This window comes from Sorex araneus, chromosome 2 (assembly GCF_027595985.1).
Source record: "Sorex araneus isolate mSorAra2 chromosome 2, mSorAra2.pri, whole genome shotgun sequence".
Taxonomy (NCBI): Eukaryota; Metazoa; Chordata; class Mammalia; order Eulipotyphla; family Soricidae; genus Sorex; species Sorex araneus.
Window position 1 is genome coordinate 210891484 of NC_073303.1, and position 10250 is coordinate 210901733.

Sequence of the window (10250 nt, forward strand, 5' to 3'; positions counted from 1 at the left end):
AGGTACAGGTCATACCTCTATAATAGTAAATAATAGGAAAGGTAGGAAGAAAGTCATTGATATTTTTGCCTTGCTGTGCTTAACAAGCTGTCCTTCAGTATCAAGCATCCTAGTCTTAGACATATTTAATCTCAAATAGCTAGTATACACTTTACCTTGAGAGTCATTCGTTCATTTCAACAGCTGTGTCACAAAGTTGCTTTCTAATGAGAGTGCTGCTTTATTGAATCCTATATTCCCTAAAGAACTGTTTATTGAGTATTTGTTCCTATCCTTCTGACTGACTTCTCTCAGTGTGATACCCTTGAGTTCCATCCAAATGGTGACAAATTGCATGATTTCAAAATACAGAATGATTTCGCTAGTGTGTGGAATCTAAAGGAACATACTACAAAAATAGCAAATGATCAAAGGCAACAGCCCTTAAGAGTCCGCCTACAGAATGGAATCGAATGGGAGCTTGTGGCGGGCAGAGTGAAAGAGAGCTTTGGTGGGAAGGAACCCTGGAAAACTGGTGGAGCTGAACACTGGCACACTGGTGCACGGTGCAGTGTTGGAATATGAATGCATGAACAGTGCTGAAAATCATGGTGCCTAAAAAAAAGAAATAACTGGGAAAAAATTTTGGTTTTGTCTCAAATAAGCTCCTTATCTGGGGGAAAATAAGTATAAATTAAATAACAAGATATTTTTATTTATTTATTAATTTTTTGCTTTTTGGTTCACACCGGGCAATGCACAGGGGTTACTCCTGGTTCTACACTCAGGAATTACTCCTGGCAGTGCTCAGGGGACCATATGGGATGCTGGGATTCGAACCCGGGTTGGCCGCGTGCAAGGCAAACGCCCTACCTGCTGTGCTATCGCTCCAGCCCCTAGTTTTTATTTTAAATAAAGACAGCAAGCCAATTTGAACAGAAACACATGCGAGCAATGTAAGAACCAGACGTCAAGGAGTAAACTAAATCACAGAGCTGACTTCTTAGGAACAAATGCAACAAAATATTTGTTTACACTATCATTTTTGTTTACACCAAAATGAATAACCATTTTAGTATATTTTAGCGATAGCACAGCAGGTAGGGTGTTTGCCTTGCATGTGGACAACCCAGATTTGATTCTTCTGCCCCTCTCCGAGAGCGCGGCAAGCTACCGAGAGTATCCCGCCCACAGAGCAGAGCCTGGCAAGCTACCCCTGGCGTATTCAATATGCCAAAAGCAGTAACAACAAGTCTCACAATGGAGACTTACTGGTGCCCTCTCGAGCAAATAGATGAACAATGGGACTACGGTGCTATAACAGTATATTTTTTATATCAAGAGTACAGACAGTATTCTTCTCTTATTCATTTTTCTGAAGTCCCATAGGACCTAAGAATATTCTCCCCAATGGTTATTTACAGTAAGCATACTCTCCTTTTTATTTAAAAAATTCACTTTTGGAGGCTTGACAAATATTGCACTTTCTTTGAATGTGGCCAACTTGGCTTCAATTCCTGGAACTCCTTACGGTCCATTGAGCCCTGCCAAAAGTGACCCTTGAGCAGAAAGCCAGGAGTAAGCTGGGTGTGGCCCAAAACAGTATAATAATTAATTTAAAAATATTTTGATAAAAGATATTTCCATCCCTTAGAAACCAGAGGATGGAGTTGACTAGAAACTGCTTTCTAAGAAATTGTATCTGAGTTAGCTGATTGCTTTTTATTTTACAGCACATTTGTAAAAACTAAGAGTGAATGAACTAAATTTAAATGTGTGATATGAAGTACAATTTCCCAATATTTTCCAAAGAATATTTCAAGAATTAATAGTTGATTATGTTATCGTTGCATTCACTGAGAGTGTACTAGTAACTAATGAATATGCTTTAAGCATCATTTTTAAATGCTTTTTACTTCCTGTATATGAAGATTCATTTGTTAAATTGTTTTTATAGTAAAATAATTTACTGCAAACGGAAAATCAAGTAATTTGAATAGTATTAATCCATTGTTTTAAACCATGCATTTGTGGGGATATATCAAGCTTGTATAGCGATTACAGTAATCTTTTGACCTATTTCATATAAATATGTTCTTTTTGAAGGAATGGTTTGCTGCATTCATTTTAAATTATCTACTCTAATTCTGTTTTCTCCACACTCCCTTTATGATAATTTAAGCAGCATTGAAACTGAAAAACTGTAGCCCTTAAAAATAACCTTATTTATTTTTGGTGCTAATGATTGAACCCTGGATCTCATACAGAAAGAAGTACTTATTCTACCACTAGCAAATGGTACCCAGGAACCCAAGTGATGTATTTTCACTTGTTGGTTAGTTGATTTGTTTATTTGGGGGGGCACACATGCAGTGCTCAGAGCTTACTCTTGGCTCTGTGCTCAGTAATCCTTCCTAGGATTGCTAAGGTGGAAGACCTTATTCAATGCCATGGATAGAACATAAGTCAGTTGCATGCAAGGAAAATGTCCACCTCAACTGTACTTTCTCTGGCCCCCAGAAAATGGTTTTTCGAGAAATATTCAGAAGTTGAAAGTTTGAACTGGAGCAACTTACAAGTGGGTAGAGCGTTTGCCTTGCATGTGGCTGATCTGGGTTCCATTCCCACTTCTGGTCACCAGAGTCAAGCCAGGAGCGATCCTACGGCAGACCCAGGTATAAGTTCTGAGTTTTCCATGGCAGCAACCATACAAACAAAGACACACATATATCCAGAGCAGACCTCTGTTACTTGAAGAGCCCTGATAGAGGAATCTCTCAAAGGGCAGAGAATCAATAGGCTGACTCCCTTTTTCCAGCTTTCTGATGATCACAACTCATCCTTCACTGAAAAGTGAAATGTTGGTATGAAGAGGAAGTGATGCATGTGGTCGGATACAACATAGTCTCTGTAGTCAGAGAGACATAGTACATTAGAGCTTGTTATTATTGTATCTTGCATACAATTTATTGTATCTTAAATACAATTTATTGTATCTTAAATACATTGTATATTAAATTTATTGTATCTTAAATACATTGTACCTTAAATGCATTGTATCTTAAATACACTGTGAAAATAGAGAACTGAATCAAGAGATTAATGGAATCATTAAGGTAACAGAGAAGAGCTAGGATTGGATGAATCACTTCTGTACCACAGTGTTTATACTCACAAATTGCTTACTCAGAATCCCTCTGCCCTTCACAGAAAGCACTATCTTTAACTATGCATTTAAAAAAAAACAAGTATTCTTATCAACCAGGGGAAATATTTCAGTATCCAAGTGACCTGAAATTGTTTCTGAGGTTCACTTTCTGAGGTTTATCTTCTTACTTAAATCAAATTATTAAAAATTTAATCTTGTATTACAAGCGATTACAAGTGTATTACAAGGTCCAGAGTTCCTAATTCTTGCTAATAGTATTTAAATACATATCCTAAGAGGTAACAGCTACTTTCTTTTTTTTTCTTTTTTTTCTTCTGTGTTTCGGGGCCACACCCATAGTGGTCATGGATTACCCCTAGCTCCAAGGTCAGGGATCACGCCTGGTCCTTATAGGGCTCAGGGGAGTATCTGGAATGCTGAGGAACAAATCCAGGTTGTCTGCATTCAAAGCAGGGTCCTACCCACTGTACTGTCCTTCTGCTCCATGCTTAAGTATTTTGCTATTGAGATTTAGGTATATTGAAAAGTGTTCAATTAACTCTGACCCAATTTTGGATGTTCATATTTATAATTTTACCATTACATGTTCCCTCTTACCAAACAACAGGCATTTCTTGATTATAATTTGAATCAGATGACAAGAAAAATTCTATAAAAATGATTAAATCTGATGAAAAGCAAAGTAGCCATAAATAACATTTGGTGAGTTTCTAATTATCCTCCCATGCATAGTATTTTTATATCTCACCGTTCTGAACTCTATATTTGGCCTTATGATGTTATGAGCCAAGATCAATCCATTAGGTATATTTTAAATTAGTTCTAAAACACTTTATTTAGTGAAGTTAAGCTAGTGATATTTCATATGAATATTTTATATCTACTCAATAACCAAAAATAGTAATGTCTGTGATAAATTAAAGACATTTATAGGCAATTTCTTTGTTTCCTTCCATTAGCAGTCTTGCTTAAGGATATTGTAAAGAATCATTATAGGGTTGCAGAGATAGTACAGAGGTTAGGAGACCTAACTTGCATGTGCAAAACACAGTTTCAATCCTGACAACCAGAGTCCCCTGAATGTTACCAGGTGCCATCATGGAGCCTCATGTACTTCCAAGGTGAGTCTCGTGGTCAGCAGTACCATAGGGCCTGAGAAGTTTCACATCCTTGGGGCCTCACGTTGAACCTCTGGGCTGAGAGTCACTGCAAGTATCTGCCAGTTCTGCTAAGCTCCTTTTGTGAGCCTTCCTTTTCTCACCACGCAAACAAAAAAACAACCAGAATGATTTCAGGTTCGATACTGCTACATTTTAATCTTTTTAAGTCTGAGCTTTTTTTTTGGTGGGGAGGGTGGTCACACCTAGTGATGCACAGGGGTTCCTCCTGGCTCTGCACTCAGGAATCATCGCTGGCGGTGCTCAGGGGGCCATATGGGATGCTGGGAATCGAACTCGGGTGGGCCGTGTGCAAGGCAAACGCCCTCCCCGCTGTGCTATTGCTCCCAGCCAAGTCTGAGCTTTTTAAGAAAAGAAAATTCAGTGCTTTCATTTCATCAAATCAAATTTTTACAAGAGTTGCATTGTTTGGGTTAATTCTTGGGGCATAACATTATGAAGGTCTTCTATAATCATTGTTAAGACACACGTTGGAGAAAGAACATTTGACAGTGGGTTAGAGATGAAGACTCTTGAGCACTTTGGCGGGGGGAGGGTGTACATTAGTGTGTCCATCAATACTGTAAGTATTAACAATAGTGTAACCATGTTACATAACTACAAATTCAAAAGAACTCTGGAAGGTGCCAAATTAGCATGGCGAAAACATCTTTGTACATGATCTCAATACAAAAACGTGACACACATACATAGCAAAAATAACTAAAAACTGCTGGGTAATATATTCTAATCAGATTATGAGTTATGATTATGATTAAAATATATTGTTAAATAATGCTATTCATAAATTATTCAAAATAAAGAACAATTGTTAACTCTAAGACACTTTGTAGCTCTACCTAGAGAAAATACTATGACTATTTAAGATTAACTAGCAACTTTTAGTTATTTTTGCTATGTTCGCGTGTGTGCTTTTTCACGTTTTTATGTTGAGATCATGTGCAAAGATGTTTTCCCCATGCTAGGTTGGCACCTTCCAGGGTTCTTTTGAATTCATAGTTATGTAACATGGTTACACTATTGTTAATACTTACAGTATTGATGGACACACTAATGTACACCCCCCCTGCCAAAGTGCTCAAGAGTCTTCATCTCTAACCCACTGTCTTGTGGGTGTGATCAATGCTCATGCTTAAACCTTAAACTGGAATACAAGTCTACAAAGATGTTTCATTCCAGGCCTGGAGTGATAGTACAGTGGGTAGGTGGCTTGCCTTGCACACCTCTGTGCCTGATTCCATCCCTGGCATCCCATATCCTCCCTTGGGCACTGCCAGGAGCAATGCCTGAGTGCAGAGTCAGGAGTAGCCTTGAACCCAGTAAACCACCCCCTACCTAATATGTGTGTGTGTGTGTGTGTGTGTGTGTGTGTGTCTGTATTCCATTCCGTGTGATGTTTTTATTCAAATGTAGTTCCCTTTTAGGAAGGGAGCAATAGAACCTGCTTCTATGAAGAATTGCCTAATGACAAGACCTTAGGAATTCTTGTGTTGCTTGAAGCATAAAAGATTATATATTATCCCTAGATTCTGTTTCCAATTTTCTGGAAGCCGTTTTTTTCTAACCAGCCTTACAGCCTTTGCCTATTTTCTGTGCTGAAAGCTGCTGTGCAATCTTGGGAATTGTAGACAGCATGAGAAGGGGCAGGAAAAGATACCCGACACTTGTGCCTCACAGCCTTTACCCTGGAATAAGGCATTAACAACTTTGTTGGGCAGGGCACTAGGGCCCCTCTCACAATCAGGGGCATAGGCTTCCTCGAAATAGTCTCCATTTTCTTTTTTTTTTTTTTTTTTTTGCTTTTTGGGTCCACACCCAGCGATGCACAGGGGTTATCCTGGCTCTGCACTCAGGAATTACCCCTGGCGGTGCTCAGGGGACCATATGGGATGCTGGGAATCGAACCCGGGTCGGCTACGTGCAAGGCAAACGCCCTACCCGCTGTGCTATCGCTCCAGCCCAATAGTCTCCATTTTCTCTGTAGTCAAATGAGTAATTTAGAGGTTTTGACATTAGTTCAGCAGAACATCTTGCGATCTAGACAACTGCCCTGAAGTTAGGCAGAGATTCTGGGGCATCTCTGATTAGTTCTCCTACTTTCCGGTATTGTTTTAATATCACATTAATTTGGTTTTCATGGATATTTGTAAGGGAGTTAATTGTGTGCGGCTAGCTACTTACCATCACACCCTCAGAATTATCTCGGTTAAATTTTATTTGGAACATTTTATAGCATTGCACTGTGGCACGGTCGTCCCATTGTTCATCGATTTACTCAAGTGGACACCAGTAATGTCTCCATTGTGAGACTTGTTGTTACTGTTTTTGACATATCGAATACGCCACGGGGAGCTTGCCAGGCTCTGCTGCTACTCTCAGTAAATTGCCAGGCTCTCCGAGAGGGACGGAGGAATCGAACCCAGGTTGGTGGCATGCAAGGCAAACGCCCTACCCGATGTGTTATCACTCCAGTCCAGAACAGTTTATAAAATTCATAAAATTGTATAAATAACTTTGCATCATATCACTTTCATGCATGTTAATTTTTAAGTTCTATTGTCAACCCACATGTACAAGAAAACAAGCTTAAAATCCAACTAAAGCATTAAATAATGTATCTCAGAAGATACATATGCATACACAATATATAACATAGTAGAAAGGAAGAGAATAAATTAAGTCTCAATACCTCTATTGCAAACTACAACACCCAAAAGGTGAGAGAACAAAGGGGAATGCCCTGCCACAGAGGCAGGGTGGGGTGGTGGGGGATGGGGTGGGGGTGGTGAGAGGGATACTGGGATCACTGGTGGAGGAGAATGGGCACTGGTGGAGGGATGGGTAAACGATCACTGTATGAGTGAAATGCAAACACAAAAGTTCATAAGTTTGTAACTACATCACAGTGATTCTCTAATAATTTTTTTTAAAAAAAAGAGTATGCTTACTTTTGTGGTTAAAAGAGATAGATGGTTCTGAACTTATATTGCATGTACCCTAATCTTATTCACCTCATTTGTTCAATTACCTTATGGGAAGATATTATGAAAGGTAAGAAATACCTGATTATAACCATGAATTCAAGGAGGAAGAATCAAACTTTAGGAGCACTGGAAAAGAACAAATCAAAAATATCAGACATATGTTTCTAATGCTAAAAGTTTAGTTCATAGAATCTGTTTCTGCTTCTCTTAGTGGAAATGGCGGCTTTCCCCTTGATATGTTTCAGAGATCATAATAAATTTTGTATATGTAATGGGAAAAATCATGTTCAAATTGTTTTATTAGAAGTCCAGGTTCTGGAGATTTTTTTCAAGGTTTATATTTTGGAGATCAGAATGGGTGGTTGTGTAATCTTTTGGATTATGTTGAGTGCAGAATAGTTGCTTCTGACTTGGATGTGTGAAGTACTCAGTTATAGTGAAAGTAGAGAAAAACATGTAATTTTGTTCCCTCTACATCTTCCATATTTTTTCTGTTTCAGTATGTGCTCATTTCACTTTTTTAGACATGATTGGAAAATAGGATAAGTTATATACTGAAATTTTCTGTTCTCCTTGCACATTTTTAACTTTTCATTTTTCAATAAGTTGTTCTTTCGATTTTTGAGAATTGTTTTCTAAAGTAAATGGATTTTTATTTATTTTTATTAATTAATTTATTTATTTATTTTTATTAGTGAATCACCATGAGGGCACAGTTACAGGTTTACATATTTTCATGCTTGTGTTTCAGTCATACAATGCTCGAGTACCCATTTCTCCACCGGTGCCCATTCTCTACCACCGATGGTCCCAATATCCATCCCACCTCCCCCCCATCCCATCCCCCCAACCCCACCCCACCTCTGTGGCAGGGCATTCCCTTTTGTTCTCTCTCTTCTTTCGGGTGTTGTGGTTTGCAATTTTGTTATTGTTCAAGCAAAACAGGCTTTGGGGAGAGAATTAATTGAATTAACCATTTGATCCTTCTGATTTTTTGTAAATGACACTATTATTCAAAGCTTTAAAAATCATTTAGCATAACACTGGAATAATTTGATTTGTATTCATTATTCATCAATTTTCCAATTAAGATCAAGTGTCAATACAAAGCTTAGAAATAGAACTGTTTATAAAAGATTTTTTCCTTTATGAAAAATTCTCACAGACTGCACTCAACGCAGGTGTAAAATTTACCAGTTCAATCAACAAGTACTGAAATAATAACCTTTATTTAGCTTATCAGTGTTAGAGGAGTAAAAATAAAAAAGACTGGACTGGTGACATAATATAGCAGGCCAGGCACTTGCCCTGCAAGTAACCAAGCCAGGTTCAATCCCAGCACCTCATATGCTTCCCTGTGTCTGCCAGGAGTTATCCCTGACTCAGAGGCAGAGCAGTAAGCTTCTAGCTGAACACCACTGAGTGTGGCCCCCAAACCGAAATAAATAAATCAATAAAAATTTAAGAAAAAATGAGTGCAAAAGATTTCTACTATGTGTTTTTGGGCCCCCAGTGCATTTTCCCAGAAGTGATATTGCTCGGTCAAATGGGAGCTCAGTTTCTAGTTTTTTTTTAGAAATGTCCATAACGTTTTCCAGAAATAGCTGGACCAGTAGGCACTCCCATCAACAGTGAAGGTGATTCCCTTTCTTTCCACATCCACACCAAAACTGGTTCCTTTTATTTTGGGGGGAGGGGGTGGGAATATCTGCCAGTCTCTGTGGTGTGAGATGATATCTCATTGTTGTTTTGATTTGCATCTCCCTGATGATCAGTAATAAAGAGCATTTTTTCATGTGCCTTTGGCCATTTAAATTTCTTCTTTGAGAAAGTTTCTGTTCAGTTTATCACCCCATTTTCTTATGGGATTAGATGTTTTTTTTTCTTGTAGACTTCAACTAGTGCCTTGTATATCCTTCATATTAACCCCTTATCAGAAGGGTTTTGGGTGAATATCCTTTCCCATTCCGTAGGCTGTCTTTGCATCCTAGTCAATGTTTTTGTGAGGTGCAGAAACTTCTTAGTTTAAATAGTTCCATTTGTTTATCTTTGCCTCCACTTGCTTGGTCAATGGCATTTCATCTTTGAAGATACCTTTAGCTTCAATGTCATGGAAGGTTTTGCCAACCTTTTCTTCAATGCACCTTATAGATTTTGGTCTGATGTTGAGGTCTTTAGTCTGTTTTGATCTAACTTTTGTTCATGGGGTTAGGTAGTGGGGCTGCGGTTAGGTAAGACAAAGAAGAGACTGCTATGACAATTTCAGCTGGGATTGATCGTGGTGGACAAGTTCTGAGGGTTAAGAGTAGGTAAGGGATAATCTTGACAACTTTTCAGTATCAATATTGCAAACCACAATGCCCCAAAGGAGAGAGAGTGGGAGAGAGAGACAGAGACAGAGACAGGGACAGAGACAGAGACAGAGAGACAGAGAGAGAGAAAGTGCCTGCCATAGAGGCAGTCAGGTGGTGGGGGATGATGGGAGGGAACCTGGGGACACTGGTGCTGGGAAATGTACGCAGGTGAAGGAATGGGTGTTGGAATGCTGTATGACTGAAATCCAATCATGAACAGCTTTGCAATGGTCTATCTCACAGTGATTCAAGAAAAAACTTTTTAAAAATGATTCCTAGTTGGAATATAGCATTTCAGAAGCTGACGTCAAAAATGGGGACGAAGTTGGGGTAGGGAAGGAAAGCTCCTATGTTAACTGCTTTTCTGGAAAAGCACTCACAGTTGAAAGGAATTATGTACATGTCCCTGTGCTAATAGCATTTTAATTAAGCCACATGACACTGATGAATAAAAATATTTTTAATTGTTATCACCGTCTTTTTCAATTAGATTTAGACATTTTCTCTGCTTTTTGTTGATGCCGTTGAGGAATCGCCCAATTATGGGCACTCGACGTATGTGAATTACTTAGTTTCGGTTTGAACA

The 10250-nt window shown here is 38.7% G+C and overlaps 1 protein-coding gene across 1 annotated transcript in view; it reads left to right on the plus strand.

Annotated features, from left to right (window-relative positions):
• Positions 1-10250, plus strand: part of UNC13C (unc-13 homolog C) — a 473794-nt gene that overhangs the window by 223662 nt on the left and 239882 nt on the right. The window lies entirely within an intron of this gene.